This window comes from Ixodes scapularis, unplaced genomic scaffold (assembly GCF_016920785.2).
Source record: "Ixodes scapularis isolate PalLabHiFi unplaced genomic scaffold, ASM1692078v2 PGA_scaffold3__209_contigs__length_174095766, whole genome shotgun sequence".
Classification (NCBI taxonomy): domain Eukaryota; kingdom Metazoa; phylum Arthropoda; class Arachnida; order Ixodida; family Ixodidae; genus Ixodes; species Ixodes scapularis.
Window position 1 is genome coordinate 16,638,008 of NW_024609868.1, and position 16,590 is coordinate 16,654,597.

Consider the following 16,590-nt stretch of genomic DNA (forward strand, 5'->3'; position numbering starts at 1 on the left):
TGAACCGTAGCTAATTTACTAGCACAAGCGGGAACAATGAAGAAGAGGCAGGTGTCAAAAGGTAGTGGCTTGTGGAATCCACGGGGCTTACGATATGGCCCCTCCAGGTATTACTGGGTGGAGCACTTCATGTGCCCTTTGCTTAGGGTGGAGCACGACATCTGGCCATTTTGTCCCCCTCTTTTATTTTTATTTTTTGTTGAGATGCGCGTGAAAGAGCGTGTCCCTGCACGCGCTCGTGGCGCTGATTGTGCTATGGCGTCATTTTGTTTTCGTCGATTTCTTTGTATTTTCCCCGTGAGCGCGTGCTGTCGGCATCGGGTACTACAGAGGGTGGCATCACCCTAAACAGAAGGACATTGAGGCACCCTATGTATTACAAGCCTCTTGAACAAGAGCATGAATAGTGTTATTAAATAAGCTACGCTTCAGCGTAGCCACGCTTGGCCTTAGTATGGCTTAAAATTATGGTTGCCAGTTATTTGAAGCTTTATCTGAAATCACAAGAAACGCTTTTCCGTCCCCCACTTTAAACAGTTTGCGACAAAGCAAAGCAACATTACATGAGCTTCCTAACACCGACTCTAATGCTGACGATGTCGCACTTTTGAATCATGACGATCGGCAGTTGCGCCTGCTCTGCACAAGCACCAAAATGGCGGCGTTCACAACACTGTCGGGGAAGAGAGTGCCGATACTCTAAGTGCAGCTCATTTATTGGCTCTAGTTGCCGCGAAACTCCTTTTCCCTGACTGAAACTGAAAGTAAATATGAATAATACACCATTATTATAGCTTATTTAGTTATAACCAAATACACATAATGAGAGGAGGAAGCGGGCGGGTAGGAGAAACGCGGGTTTTATACGCGACCATTCTAACCGTCTCAAAAGAGAGAACGCACGAGCTTGCGCTGGTTTAGAAAAAAAGGCATCCAAAGAAAAGAGGCGGCACACTGTGTTCTTTGTTATTATGCGTCTAATTGCAAATTGTTGTGTGTATGTTTATTCAGCCGGAAGTTAGTCTGCCTTAGTGGGCGTCTGGTGTCTCAGCTGTAGATGAGCAATTTTAGCCAGTGCGGTAAAACCGAAAACCTGGGGTCTTCAACGTGCGCCACGCAGTAGTGATGCACGACCGCACGCCGGTACGATGCTCTTCCAGATCGAAACGGGCAGGGGCGGGGTGGGTTCTGCAGCGCGAGCTTTCGCTCCCAGTGCTCCGAGCTGGTGTGCGCTAGACCATGCACTCGGCAACCAACCCCCCTTGTGCGTCTAATTTATATACAGGTATAAGTATTTGAAGATCGACAATGGACGTCGATCGTCTCGAGGTAATGTAACGTAATAACATTATATAAATTATAAACTGGTTGAAGGACTGAACGACTTAATTTTTCAATTCTTGGATTGTAATGTGGCGGTAGCCTATTGTACTTACTGTTGATGAAGAGCAATATAAGGTGACGAGGTAATGATTAAATGATGAGGCTCTATAAGGACGACGACATTAATGGGTGTTGAACCAGAACGTACAGTGCCAGACTTGTTTCAAGTATCGTGTACCCAAAGACTTTCTTCACCCGCAACAGTATATGGTAGAATCAATGAGGATGTTGCTTTACAACTGTACGTGGAACAGGAAAACTGCACTGTGCAGAAGCGCGGCTTATTCGTTAATATGAGGGACGGATTTCTAGCAGCATTCCCTGATTGACTACTTGGAACAAATGGCCTCGTTGATGTTAAGTGTCCCCGTTCCAAAAGATTCTTGAAGCATACTTAAACCGCAAAGGAGTATGAGGCGAAAAATAAGAAAAAGGAGTCTGGTGTGAAAGGTCCAGATCACCACCGTAGCTTCTACTATCAAATACAAGGGCAGTTACACAATACACAAAGAAAGGTTTGTGATTTAGTTATATTTACATTTAAGGGCATTGATATCCAACCTATTCAGAGAGATGGCACCTCCTGGTCAACCAACATAGAGCCTTTTCTACTCAAGTTTTACATGGAAGGCCAGACTTCCGCTGAAATTCCTCACGTAGGCGAGCTGTCCGACCGAATAAACTGCCATTACTCCCGATGTGGGTATCTCTCGATCTTTGTTCGTAAGCGATAGTATCATGAGATCGAGGGGTGTGGCTATTCTTCCGCCGAATATTGCTTCGGCGGGTTTTTTTCCGTGTAAGATGAGACCGACGCGTGCTGCCGGAACAAGAACCTGGCGATTCTTCACTGAACTGCTCCTTCCGTAAGCTTCAAAAGGGATTTTTTTTTTGTTTCGCACACCATCTGTTCTGCTTGCCCGTTAGTTGCAGGATGGTATGGTGCACTATGTGATGCCTGATGCCGTTTTTTCTTTTCTTCAAAAACTTGTTTATTTTATTTGAAGCAAGATTTGGCGCGTTATCAGAAAAAAGTATTTTCGGTAGGGCAAAAGTAGGTAAAAGAGACCGTAGAACGTCAATGACGTGTTTGGACGTCGTGGCAGACATCGTGTAAACTTCCAGCCACTTAGAGTACGCATCGTACATGACTCCGCAGATGTGGATACGTTTCGCCACCCACCGACTGAGTAGTGGATCGTTTTCAGTTATTGTTCGAGTCTTTCCACAAAGTTAGCCCAGGTGCCAGGACTTTTGTCGAAAGCGGTAAGTGTTCGAAACGTCGACAACGTCGGTAGCCACGTGTTGTGCTTGAAACTGGACACTTACCAATCGCTGAGAAGAAACTTGCTTGTTCGTCTGCCATGAGTCGTCCGATATCCGGTCATCACCACAACACCATCTCCCGACAAAACTGGTCTTCATTGTCCGCATGTCCATGGTTAGCAATCACGTCAACTTATAAATTCCCGAACGCTCATAACTTGCCGTCGCTAAATGCCGTTCATTCATAGCGTCTTCATTGCAAATAAACGTCTTCCTATTTCTTCTGATGGTTTCCCTAAGCTGTAAAAAAATTGGGTTGTGTGTGTGTTTAAACAGCCTAGAACTTGGTCTGCCTCACAGGGGCGACGAGTCTCCCAGCTGTAGATGAGAAATTTAGCCAGTGCGGTACAGCCGCTAGCCTGGGGTCTTTAACATGCATCACGCAGTAGTGATACACGACCGCACGCCGGTACGATGCTCATCCAGATCGAAACGGGCAGGGGTGGGGCTCGAACCCAGGATCCCTGGGTTCTGCAGCGCGAGCTTTCGCTCCACCTGCTCCGAGCTGGTGTGCGCTAGACCACTCGGCCACCGATCCCCCAGTACCCTAAGCTGTACTTACAACATAATGTGTGTCGGTACTTCCGAAAATATTGCAACGGCGTTTGTTTGCCGGGAACTATAATGTAACAACCTTTACAACATCTTCCGGACCCCGTGAAACACAATATTTCGTGATGTTATTTTAGTCGTCATTAAAATGGTGAGGTAAGTACCGTAAATCGCCAAGCAGTTTACTCGACGTCCGCTTCCACTGGTTGAGTCTACTGAGCGTGCATTCCTGCAGAGGAAATTTTCATTGATAGAATATTGACACGTCAATCAACATTTGATTCCTTCTTGGTAAGATTTATTGCGAAAGCAAGTTACAACCGCCGACCGCATCTCCCTATATCAGACAACAATTTATACCCAGCCGGACATTCTCGCATACATCCGTTTGCTGGGCCACGCTACTTGAGCTAGCTGAGCACAGCTGGCAGCGGCGCGAGCAGGCCACGAGGGGAACGTGATGGTGCTCGAGCCACCCCACTGTGAACCAATGTTTCGGCCACCCCACGGGTGCGTGTCGCCATCTATTGGTTGAACTAACGCCTTGTTCAAGATGGCTGCCGTGGGACCGCAGCCTTAATCTCTCACGATGACAAGAAGTAGTTCAACGGGAGATAAGTAGCGTCGCACGTTTCGTCTTGGCGTGCTAGTCTTACAGCAACTGACAGCTCAATCAACGCAGGGCGAGTGGCGATCATATTCTCCACAGCCAATACGATTGTTTCATTCGCCGATATAAGCACGCTGAAAAATTAACCACGAAATAGCTGGAAGAGTGAACATCGTAAGCCTCACCGTGCGTTTCTTAAAATGTCGGCGACTATAATTAGTTTACGTTGCATCGTCAAATTTGCATCGCAAGCTACAGCTCCCGCGAGTGCCTTCTCTACCTTCGATGAAGGTCGCGTTTCAGAGGTGCGTCCCTACACTACACGTCACTTCGGGGTGTATAAACATACACGCACCATTTCTTAAGATGTTCTTCAAAACAAAGCCCCTCACACGCGCCAGAATCTTTATTTTTTTGCTTTTACTGAATACTTAACACGAAAAAAAACAAAAAACGTGCCGCCTTTTTTAAAAACAGCGACATATTTACTGCCCCTCCCGCCCTTTTGCAGTGATTCGCGTTCTGCAGCGCATCGACATCTCTAAACAAACTTGGGGAAGTCCATCAACTCGGTGCGTGGTGTCCACTCCAAATTAAACCCCGTCCACCCCTATGCCGACAGCTTGGTACAAGCTACGCGCATGGCCGGCCAAACAACCACCTCCCTTTGATCACATCACGCCTTTTCACTGCGTGCACGCATGGACAGGAGCCTGATCACGTGACAAAATATGGACGCATGACTGCTGCAACAGGGACATAGCTTCCACCGCACTGTCAGCTCAGGCTAGGACGACGACGACGACAAGGCCGACGGGAAAACGTTAGAACGGCACGATTACGGTTTAATTAGAAAGTTAATTAACGGACCCGAGGCTTCTACACACGAATCGGCGCGGGACGACACGCGGGGATAGTAATTGGACGCTGTCCGGACGGGCCCTTTCCACTTTTTGCCACGCAAGGTTCAGGGCTGCAACACGCTGCTGCTCCAGAGCCGACACACATACGGCCCGCGGAGTAGGATGCATGAATCGCAGAGTGTTTCTGACTTCACGGTCAGGGTCGCGTGTTTTACGGACAAAGAAGTGGCTATCGTTTGCAAGCGTCTCCGCCCTCAAGCTCGGTTTGTTCCTCGCCATGCGAGAACACAACGCATGCGTACTTGTGACCGATCTGCAAGGGAGGCGTCCGCCATTAAGTTGCGAACGCTCTCCGTGGCGTGGCTCGACTTGCTCCCTCTCTTGAATCTAGGCTCTCTACCGCGGAGCGATGACTGAAGCGCGAGGCCGCTAATCGAAGGTCCGCCGCGATTGGGCACGACGACGACGACTCGGTGCCGCTTTCCCCGAGTGGGGGCAACAGGTGCCCGGTTCGGAGCCGAACCCGCTTGGGCGACAGTAGCAACACGCTCCCGGCGAGGCCGCTCGATGGGTCCGGTATTTGCCCGTCAAATGTCGATCCACGCGCGGCGTGGTTGCGACGAGACCCCGAGATAAAAACTCCCGTGTCGGGAATCGCCGCGGGACGTAAAATTAGAGTTTTCGTGTTTGTGTTCACGGTCGCGAAGCGAATAAAGCGTGAAGCTTTTTGGTGAGGGAATATCTCGGAAGGCCCGATGAGGGCTCGAAAAATATACGCGCCGTTTATGAAGGTGCGCGTGGGCTTCCCTTTTCACTTCTTCGTATTCCGTTCGCACAACCTCATCACTATTGTCACGCGACGTGTGATTGCCATTTCTGGACACCGCAGTGTTCGCGCGGGTTCACCTTCACCGGTTTCACTGGCAAGGCAACTCAGTGGCAAAAGGGGAGCTCACTTCTGGGGTTTTCTCGAACACCTACACAAAACTCCTGGAAACGAACTCTTCGCGTTGTAATTGACACCGAAAGTTGCAGAAACGGGCTCCTGACCGGTTGTGCCATTTTCAACGTCCGTGTGTTCGACGCGTGCTTTGCTCCCTCTCCGAAGCGACGAACATGTGCTCTGGGGCTCTAAACTCGTCAGATACAAAGTTGGGGCCGAAGTTGACGGAGCGCACTGATTGGACTATCACGACGATGACTTGGCGTTTTTGACGCCAGCGTCCAATCAGCGCGCTCCGCGAACTTTGGGCTCCAACTTTGTGTCTGACGAGTTTAGGGCCCCAGGGCTGTGAATTTCTAAAGGTAGAACCTGAGAAAAGGGGAGGAAATAAGAGCTAGCCGTCTCTGTCTCCACTCATTGTGCGAACGCGAACGCCGAACGTTCTACTTTCAATGCCAAACACCGAACTAGCGTTCGGTATGCGCCGGCGTAGAAACGAAAGCTTTGCGTCTATGCACTAATCGTTCCAGTCATAGCTCGGCGTTCTGGCGGCTCCCGTGCGTTCTCATCTTCTCTCCCTCGTTTTCTGCCCGCATAAAGAACGCTGCGGCCTACGAAGTGAGAGGACGCTGCCTGGATCCAGTCTTGAACAGTAACGCGTTACAATAACTTCGTTACTTTTTAGGTAACTTGTAACTGTAACGAGCTACTCTTTAAAAATGCAACTTGTAACTGTAGTTCTATTACTTTTTTTGAGGAAACGATGAAAGTAACGACGTTACTTTTGTCGTTACTTTTCAGTTTTTTATGAATAATGTATCATTGAACGAGTACGATTTAGCTATTCCTTGCACTCCCCAAATTGTCTGTTGAGACATTTTGATTGTCAAGTTGGCCTTCCACAAATTTGTGAATACGTTCTTTTTCGCGAGAGATTTGATGAAATAAAAATCTAGTTATCTTTACGCTTGTACTTTGTGACTGAACACTTACATCTTAGTGTCTTGAAGCACTATCTATGATGCGGTTTTTCTTTTTTTCTGCGCAAAGGCTTTTTAATAAGGTGAATCAACCTTGAAACAACAATACACGCGGAGGGTACTGCGCATGTTTTGTATTTTGATTAGCGCCACTACTCTGCACTGCGCACGTTTCGTATTTTGGTTTGCGCCACTACTCCGGTGTGGAAACTTTCAAACGCTAATTTCGAGAAGCAACTGCTGCTAAGTTACAATACAAAGTAAAAATCGTACTTTTTAATTTTATGCAATAAAACTTGGTGAGGAACGTTTTCTAGTTTTTTTCTAAAATGTGTGTGTCATAGAAGAGTAACTGAAAAGTAGCGTCGTTACTTTTTAAAAGTAACTGGGACTGTAACGAGTTACTCTTTTGTTGCGGTGACAATAACGGTAACTTCGTTACTTTTTTTTTCTGAAAGTAACTGAACTATAACGAATTAATTTTTAAAAGTAACTTACCCAAGACTGCCTGGAACCCGTCTCTGACCGGTGTGTTTGGCGTCCTATCCCGCCCATAGTTCAAAAGCGGTGCCAACGTGGCAACAAATGACGTCACAGAAGCCGGAGTGTCATGCTGTCGGATGTCGCGATCCTGGCGGTTAGCGCTAGAAGTACCGTACCGGCAAATTGTGGAAAGGCACGTTGAAAGAGATTTGCCTTCAGTCAGTGTGCTCTACAATGTCTGCAATGGAATCTTGGCTTTCAGTGGAACCGATGTAGGAGACGTGTCTTGTTTTGCCTTGTGTGAGAAACAACGAGCGGAAGAGCAGTGCCTCTGCTGTAAAGTGGGGTTTAGCACTCGTCCATGATCATCTTTTGCCGGGAAAGGGAATTCATAGCTACTGCTGTAAAAGTAAGAGTCAAAGCGAGTGTCGCTGTCGTTGCAGCGTCTCAACTATCGACTTCCGTAGCGTCCGTGGACTGCCAAGCTCAAGAGCGACCCGCAGCAGTACAGGCGTCTGCCACATCCACCACCGCTGTTGTGACACCATCAGGATCTCGCGGTGGCCGACAGCATGACACTTCTATGACGTCAAAGGGCGGACGACGTCAAACGCCCTCCTCTTTACAGAGTGAATTTTACCACCGTGGTCCACACCCGTCTTGACTCGAAGTAACCAAGTTTTCAAACAGGTAGCACGAATGTGGATGCTGCACTAACTGACCGCTTAAGGAACGCCGGCCGTAACTTTTTGAGTTGATCCCTTTTTTTTTTCCTTCGGCGTTTTCATGCGGAGCGCAAGTTCGTCTGCTTCTTTTGTATGGGTTGTGTTGACGTCAGAACGCCGAGCTCCGATTGGCTCTCACCGAAAGGATAGCGAGTAGACCTCAAAGCAAGCTGCCTTGAGCTCTACCCACTACCTTTTAATCGGAGCCAATCAGAGCTCAGCGTTCTGACGTCAACACAACCCCTGCAAAAGAAGCAGACGAACTTGCGCTCTGCATTGGATTATTGCGGCAGCCTCCTTGGCTGCGGAGCCGTAATATTATAGGTTGGCTACTCGCCACGTACTGCATTTCTTAAACTGTCGCCATTTCAAGAATCGCTCACCAAGGTTCTTGCCTTAGGACCCGCCCCGGCTATGCGAACCCACCAAAGCTACCCATCCGCACCTCCAAAGACCCGTTCCGAGATTTGCGGCGGCTGCGCCCACAGCAACCGAAACAACAGGCACACCGGGACCACCGATGCCAGTGATTGCTCCACGAAGTTACTTTTTGCATTGCTTGTCACGTTGTGCGTGGAAAAACAGCTGTCCCAAAAACACTGCCGTTGCTCTTGTTCCAGTTGGTTTGAAGGCAGCAACTAACTCTCTGAATCGGATATATCCCTTGTATCAGAACGCATACATGATAGAAAAGAGGATATGTGCACTCCATGTGAAAATGCTTCAGGAGTCAGGACCGCGCCTTCTTGGGGTGTTCTGTATAGGGAGTTTTCACTGGACGCCATATTTGTGGGTACTGTTTAGAGAGCATGCTCAGAATGAGCTCACATCAATAGGCTGCTAAGACCGGCACTCTCGATGGTGCGGAATGCACGTTGCAAAAGAACTGTGGAAGCTCGCCATCAGCACGCGCCGAGCATTCGCGCACGCAGCTATGGCCGCCAGTGAATACTCCCTATTGGCGACGTGAGCGATCGAAAGTGTCGCTGTGATCGGCCTTCCACGATTGGTCGAATGCTGACTATGACGTCAGCAAAGGATTTTCTATTGACGGAAATTAGAGTGATGTAAGAACTTCAATTTTGACGGTGTTGGCAGTGTTGGCTTCAGAGCGCAATAATTTCAAGCTTCCGCCATGCTAATTACAAACGCCATCGAAGTTGTTGCTCACAAGGTAATGACGTCATGAAAGGTAACCATAGGAGGGAGGCACCAAAACATCTCGCCACCAATAGCTGCCGTTTCCTTGATATTTCTTTTAAACTATTAAACCCGTGCACCGTTCATTTGAAGAAAGTATGGCTAACAGATCTCGTCTGAAAACACACTGCACAGGAACTTTACGAGTCTTTTGCTCTATAAAATAAAACTGGAAGCTACTTTTAAGAACTAGATATTATAAATTTAGCCTCGTAGATCCATTTAACGCGCAAAATATCCAGAAAATCAAGAGAAAATACATTTTGTGTAGAAAAACAATGCGTGCTCGTTCAAAAGCTTGTCAATCAAGCGCTTTCCAAAGCTGTGCAGCTATGCGACCGAACTCGTAACGTTCGTTAATTATGGCACTAAACACACGTTTAGTGGGACGATGTCTTGTGTTCCTCTTTCTGAGGATACCAAATGCTATTCATTTTGAGCAAGGCGGCCCAAGGCATTGCTGTAGCATGCGAAATTAGTTGCACGTTCGGAAACAAAACCTTATCCTCTATAAAGTCTAGCATATAAGCCAACACAAACTAGATTAATGCATGCAACGTTGTTCCATTAAAATATAAAGCCGAATTTGTTGTTTTTAATTTATGTTTGTTGTTGTTTTTAATACCCTTTCGTTTCTAAACGTGTTGCAGAAAAAAATATTGTCGCCGTCTTATTTATTCCAAAGTTGCAGCTCGTTCTAAAAACGCGTCCTTTCGTGAAACCGAAACATATAGGTTGTGGTTTCTCCAACTGGTAATTTTACAGAAAAGTATATCAAGATTAAAAATACCCTTCGTTTTGCTATTTGTGGTTCCGATTCTTAAGACATGTTTATAAGTAGTATCAGTAAAGTTTTGTTTTCTGAAAACTTTATAAAGTATCTCGCAAGATGCGCTACGCTTGGAACGTGTAAGAGCGATCTCAAAATAGTTTGTTTACAAAATAACAGTGAGTGTGCAGACGAGTTGGTGATAATTAATCTGAATGTAACAACTCAGACTGTGGTCCAAAAAAATTAAGAAACTTTTAAGTCTAGGAAAAAGACAACAGTATATGAGAACATCTCAAAGGCGTTAGAAACGTTCTCCTACGGCTGCCTCCTTCGACTTGTTTCTCAGTTTTGCCGCACCACAGTTTTAGGTGTCACATCACGATTTTTTCAACTTCATTTAATTCAATTACTTATTTCAGAAACGTGAATATTTTTAATGAATATTTGTATAACGTTGTTTAGAGTGCTCGATCCTTGCCTACTGTTTTGTGTAATGAACTAGGACAAAGGAAACCAATCATGTACATTTAGTATGATGTCCAAAATAATTAATTATTTTCCATATTTGTCTGAATTTTTGCCGATGACATCTTCATACTAATTACTTTTTTAGTTCATTGTACTGCCTGTAGTAACCTCCATAACTACAGAAGCATTTGCTATTGTTGCACTTCAATTGATAATTATGACTCTTGGCAAAACGGTTTCAGATAAAATCTTTTAAACATAATTTATATTTTTACTCTGACAAGGCTAAAAAATACGGTTCGCAAAATATAGTAATAATTAAAATATTTTGTTTTAATTAAAACTTTTTTATGAGAAGTTGCCTCGGACGTTAATGGATGGGGATAGCAAGGTCGGGCACCATCATTTATTAAAGACGTTTTTGCACCAACAACACATATTTATGTAAATAAAGAGTCCCAAAGACCTGCCACAAAAACAAACTATTCACAAAATTAAGGCCCTTCATTTTTACTGCAACGCTGCACTTCGGTTTTAGTAATTATTTAAACGTGATTAATATCCACTCAAGCGTGACGATACGAAATAGCAGACGCATTATTAATAAAGTAGCATACCTTTTTCTGTTTCTACCTCATAATGTCTGTTGTGCGCGCGTTTCGCTGAGACTAATATTAAATCGCAGACTAGTGCCTCCCGATCACTGAGAGCAAAACAAAATGTTGTGGTTCTTTATTTATTACCGTTGCGTGATATTTAATTTCCAACTGCTTAACGAGCAGAAGCTCTTCTCGCGTATCGGCCTCGTTATTGTATCGTTAAAAATGGCGGCCAAAAGAGGGACCATGAACCACCCAACCGTTGCCAATCTATCCCCGGAAAAGAGACATTATAGCCAAGTTACAGAAACTTGAGTTACACCGTTGTCATTTGTTACATGTCAAGCAGAAATCATCTAAGAAGAATATAGACAAACTGGCGTGCTTCCTAGCAGTAGCCTCCGAATGAAGGTGACAGACCTCTTGAGTCTTCTGCTCGGAACTTTAATGATATGAAGGAATGGGCTGAAAAAAGGCAGATTTACTCGAAAACAAAAAGAAATTCTGCCTTTGTATTCTATGAGGCAGGAGAGCATGTTGGTTTAAGGATTTTTGCGGGCTTCGAGTACTAAGAAGGGACAAACGCGACAGACTGCCCAGGAACAAACACGCCGTTCATGCCTCTCGCGTTTTGTGTTCACCCATTTCCTACTCCCATTCAAAAACCTCGAAGAGGCTTACCTTTATAGTTGGAATTCCGCAGGGCCGTTGTTTTCGTTTGTTACATTGTTTTGTAAAACTTGATGCCAATTGGTTTTACACAAAAAAAAAAAAAAATTAAAGTACCGTATGACATCGATTGACCCGAACCACTGATTAGCAAAAAGAGACACTCGCTTTCCAACACTCCATTGATATGAGATACCAAGGGCCCTAAACTCGTCAAATGCAAGGTTGCAGCCGAAAGTTCGCGGAGAGGGCCGATCAGACGCCGGCGACAAAAGCACGAAGTCATCGTCGTGATAGTCCAATCGATGAGCTCCGTGAACTTCGGTCCCAATTTTGTGTTTGACGAGTTTAGAGCCCCAAGATACCCCGGGCGATCCAGTCTGGAAGAGAAAATCCGTGCCAAAAGCGTTTCTTATGCGAACATCTCACATGAAGAACGGCATGACCGTGCAATCTTCCTGTCTAGATAAAGTAGCAAGCGCATGTCGATCACAAACACTAAAACAAAAACAGTCACTTCAATTTAAAAAAAAAAAAAAAAGATCTAGGGGTTGCCTTGTGTATGTCCGGTCGGTGAACGGTCCCAGACCGGCCCCCGCCTGCCATATGGCATCTAGGCCTAAGACGTCGCACTTGTCACCAGCGGCTGAAGATTCTCAGAGTCTACTCACGGGTGCGGCTCGCCATGCGCTCGGGACAGCCAGCTCGTGGAAGCGTCGCTGGAAGGGCCGACAACAGCATGGGCTGCTTCCAGGCGCAGACTATCACGCGAGGTTGTCCTTGAAGACACTAGACGCTGCCCACCGGCGCTGCTCGCTCGGAAGCTAGTCGAAGAGCCTTGGGTACGTAATCCAGCAACATCATCATCATCATCATCATCGGGGTTACAAGGTCAGTTCCCGGAACTCCCGAGGGGACAAGAGAACAGTCGAACAGTGACTCGGCATCCAGGAGCGCAAACAACTATTCATTCCCGTGTCTGCGCGCGCGTGGATTCTCGTTGAGCCCTGTGTTAGGGTCGTCGGTCGAGAAAATAAAGCGGATCGGCTCGCGGGCTGCTGCCAGCAGGCGAGCGCAGAGCCGCGGCAGCTCGTCTCGCCCACGGGCCAGATGGCGAGTGACACAGCAATACTCGACGGGCGGGAAAATCGGCGGCGACAGAGAGTGGCGACTCCAAGTGCCAGGCCCCGGGGCCAGTGCTCGCGACACCTGCGCCATCTGTCGGCGGTGCCGCCAGGCTCGAGTTGCGACACGCAAGAGGCAAACAAAATCGACCGATTTTGGGTGATTTTCTTGCCGTGCCTTTCGATGGTCGACAAGTAGCGGGAACGGAGCAGCGCCGGTGGCCGTGCGCGATGCCTCCGCGCGCCGTACGCTAATGCGAGTCCGAGTCGGCGGAGCTCGGAAAATCGAGTTTGCTCCAGATTCTATCAGGGGACTCAGGTTCCGACGGACTAATTCAGCGAGTTTGCTCTCCGCTGCTATTTTTGGATCGCCGGAGAAACGGACTTTTGTTCAATAGGCTGCCGCTGGAAACCTAGACTTGATGCAACAAGAAAGAAAACAGCAAGCGGTCCGTCTTTGAACTTGGAGCAACAGGAGAAGCGTGTCTCCTCTTTCGACTAAAAGTTACATGCGCCAAAAGGACGAAGAATACACCGTCCAATTTTTTCTTCTGCCCCCCCCCCCCCCCCCGCCCCCTTAAAACAAAAACAAAAATCATAAATAAAAAAGCTAAAGATAAATGATAGGGTTACAAAATATTCGTCGTGTTTATGTTCGAAATGTATAATATCGCATGAATTTCAAAACCACCTCCCCTATGCGCCAGGTTTTGCAACGGTGCGTAGGAGATATCGCATTTTCATATGCAAGCCATGGATTTGCTTCGATCGATAAAAAAAAAGGCATCATGGCATAAACATCTGCTTGTTAAAGTAAGCCTTTGCATAGCACGACATATTTTTGCACTCAGGCCATTTCAGCCCCTCAGTTTGTTGTTTTAAAACTTCGTTACATTTCTTTTTTGTTTTTTCAAGTTGTTGCATTGGTGTGTTTTCGAAACACGTGGAAGCATTACACCGTGACACACCATGTGTATTAAAAGCATCGATATACTTCTTCGCGCTATCTCCCGCGTGGTCGAAAGTTCTATGCCACAGGGGTGTCTACAAGCTCCAAAGTAACTTATGAGGTTTCAGCTACCATTAGGAGTGCACCATGCCACGATGCTACCCAAGCAAAAAGTTTAGAGAAGGAGTCAAAGAGATGTCGGCGTCATCCATCGTCAGCAGACGCCTCGCCCCTAAAGCGTGGACCCAACGGATCGAACCCAATTTTAAAGAAACCATGCAACCAACGACATTGGGTTTAAATGTTTCTAACTTTACATTACCTTACTAGCACTATACCCTCTGTGACAGGCTAAAAATTCAAAAGACGCCGCGCTTATAGCGCGAACCTTCTGCTCTTTACTTTATAACACTTCGTCGCACACGTAACCAAAGCCGGTGCGATCGCGGTGCATTCTGGGTAGTTCTCCCCGGTTTTCCGGCCGCGTCCACGCGCGTTTTGCACACGGCGTTTGGAAGTTCTCGGGTTAGCACGCGACTTTTAGTCGGGTGCTGACTCACGGTTTTAATCGCTGGCTTCACCGGTCGTGTGCCAAAGTGCTGAAATAACTGCACCAGGCAAAAAGGAATCTGATTTAATCTCTTTCCGAAAGAAAGCAGCGTCCGAAAAGAGTGGCCAAGGAAGGTAAACGGAGCCGGACAGAACGACAGTAAAAAGCGAATTTTTTGAAATATTTTGCGATTTGTTGCATAAGTCATATCCACCCCATTGTACGTTAGCTGAGATTCCAAGGCACGAGGCATAGTATAAGCGTGCCGAAGTGTTCCGTACGTTTGAATACCTCTGAGAGCTCGACCTCCGCACTGCTTCGCGGCGGCCGGTTGTAATACACGTTTTGCTTGATATATCTTGGTGGTTATAACTATTGTTGAGGCGACAAGTTTCAAGCACAACTTTGCTTCAAAAAATCAAAAGTTGCTTCAAAAGATCAAAAGTTGCTTCAAAAGATCAAGAGTGGGCAAGGCGACAGCAAGCCTGACATGTCGCATAAATGGTTTTTTCCTTGTACGCAGGTGTGTGGCAAATTTGATGATTACTCGTACCGCTCAGATGACCGTTGTTTATTGCTGTTGCCTTGCCCAAGGCGCGTGAAACTGCTCCTTGTTGCCATTGCTGATTCTCGCTGGAAAGCACTCGTGCTTTTAAGGAGAGGAGATGTCGAAGAAAATCCTGGCCCAGATAGAGATACAATGCGGGAAATACTGGAAAGTCAGAAAGAGGTGGCGGCTAACATATCAACATTGGTACAGGGTCAGAAAAGCTTTGAAAAACGATTAGAGGCTATTGAAGCGTCTACTTCCAAGATAAAGGATCTCAGTAGGGAGCTAAATGACACACAAGGAAAACTATTGCACTTAGAAGCGACCGTAGTAAAGCTCGAGTCAAAGATCGATGACTTGGAAAATAGAAGTAGGAGAAATAACTTGGTAATCTACGGAGTAGAAGAGTCTGACGCAGAAACAGAGCAACATTTGGTGGAAAAAGTGGTGGAAGGCTTCTTTAAATCAAAAATGGGTCTTGAAGTTAAATCTCTCGAAAGAATTCACCGTCTCGGAAGGGTGGCTAGGGGTAAACCGAGACCAGTACTCTTGCGCTTTGGAAACTACAATGAAAGGCAAAATATTCTCAGAAATGCTAAAAAATTAAAAGGAACGCGCATATTTATTAACGAGGACTTTTCGAAAAATGTTAGAATGATAAGGAAAAAAAACTGTGGGACAGTGCGAAAGAAAACAGGGAGAGAAGAGAGAAGGTATACTTATCGTATGATAAATTGAAGATTAATGGAGTGACTTACGCATGGGAAGTGGATACAAACCAGAGAGTTGAACTTTACTCAGCCAGAGAAGAACCTGCACCCGAGCATGATAATTGACAGGCATCTGATTTCCTACAGGCAAAAAGTGTCCTATTTATTAACCTTAATGCAAGAAGTATCGTAAATAAAACCCTCGAGCTAGAACATATTTTAATAGAGCATGACCCCGATGTAGTAGCTATCACTGAAACCTGGTTAGACTCGTCTGTGTCAGATGATACAATAATACCTCCCGGTTACGTGCTCTATCGAAAGGACAGAGAAAGTAGAGGAGGGGGTGTTGCTCTAGTAGTCAAATCTTGTTTAAATTCTTCAGAAATCGAAAGGGCTCCAGGCATAGAAAATATATGGTGTAGCATCAAAATGGAAAAAAGTGAGTTAATTGTGGGAGTACTGTATCGACCCCCGCAAATGCCATGTGGATATTTGCAAGAACTAAGTGAGTTCCTCTTTAAACTGAAAGTAAGTTCCAAGAAGGTTATTTTAATGGGTGATTTTAATCTCGGTGGAATTGACTGGGTAACGTTAGGATCTGGGGACCACGAAGTATTATGTGCTGAGGAACTTTTAGATATAGTTTTCTCATAATTTAATTCAAATTGTCAAGGGACATACCAGAGTACAAGAAAAATCAGAAGCTCTTTTGGATTTAATATTTATAAATGAGAACCTTATAAACCACGCGTATGATTGCAAGATTAGCCCGGGAGTTTCGGACCACAGCACTGTACATTTTACGTTGTCCTTAAAGCCTATGCTCAGGAGAATTGAATTTACTTCGTATAAAAACTTTGAAAAAGCCAATGACGAGTCAGTTATTGATAAACTTAGCCTGAACTATGATAACTTCGAGCACCTAGCTGGCAACCTGTTGATAGAAGTGAATGACCTATGGTTCAATTTTAAGGAAATGATACTTGAATGCACTCGTAAGTTTGTCCCTGTGGAAATAAGAAAGAAAAACTTGAACAGTCCTTGGATTACAAGGGACATAATCCACCACAAAAGGCGATTATCAAGGTGTAGAGCAAGAGCACGCAAAAAACGCGAAAGGTTTTAGCAGGC

General features: G+C 45.9%; 1 pseudogene; it reads left to right on the top strand.

The window, feature by feature from the left end:
- Nucleotides 1-13,793: 13,793 nt before the first annotated feature.
- LOC115329573 lies at nt 13,794-15,582 on the top strand (annotated as a pseudogene).
- Nucleotides 15,583-16,590: the final 1,008 nt, after the last annotated feature.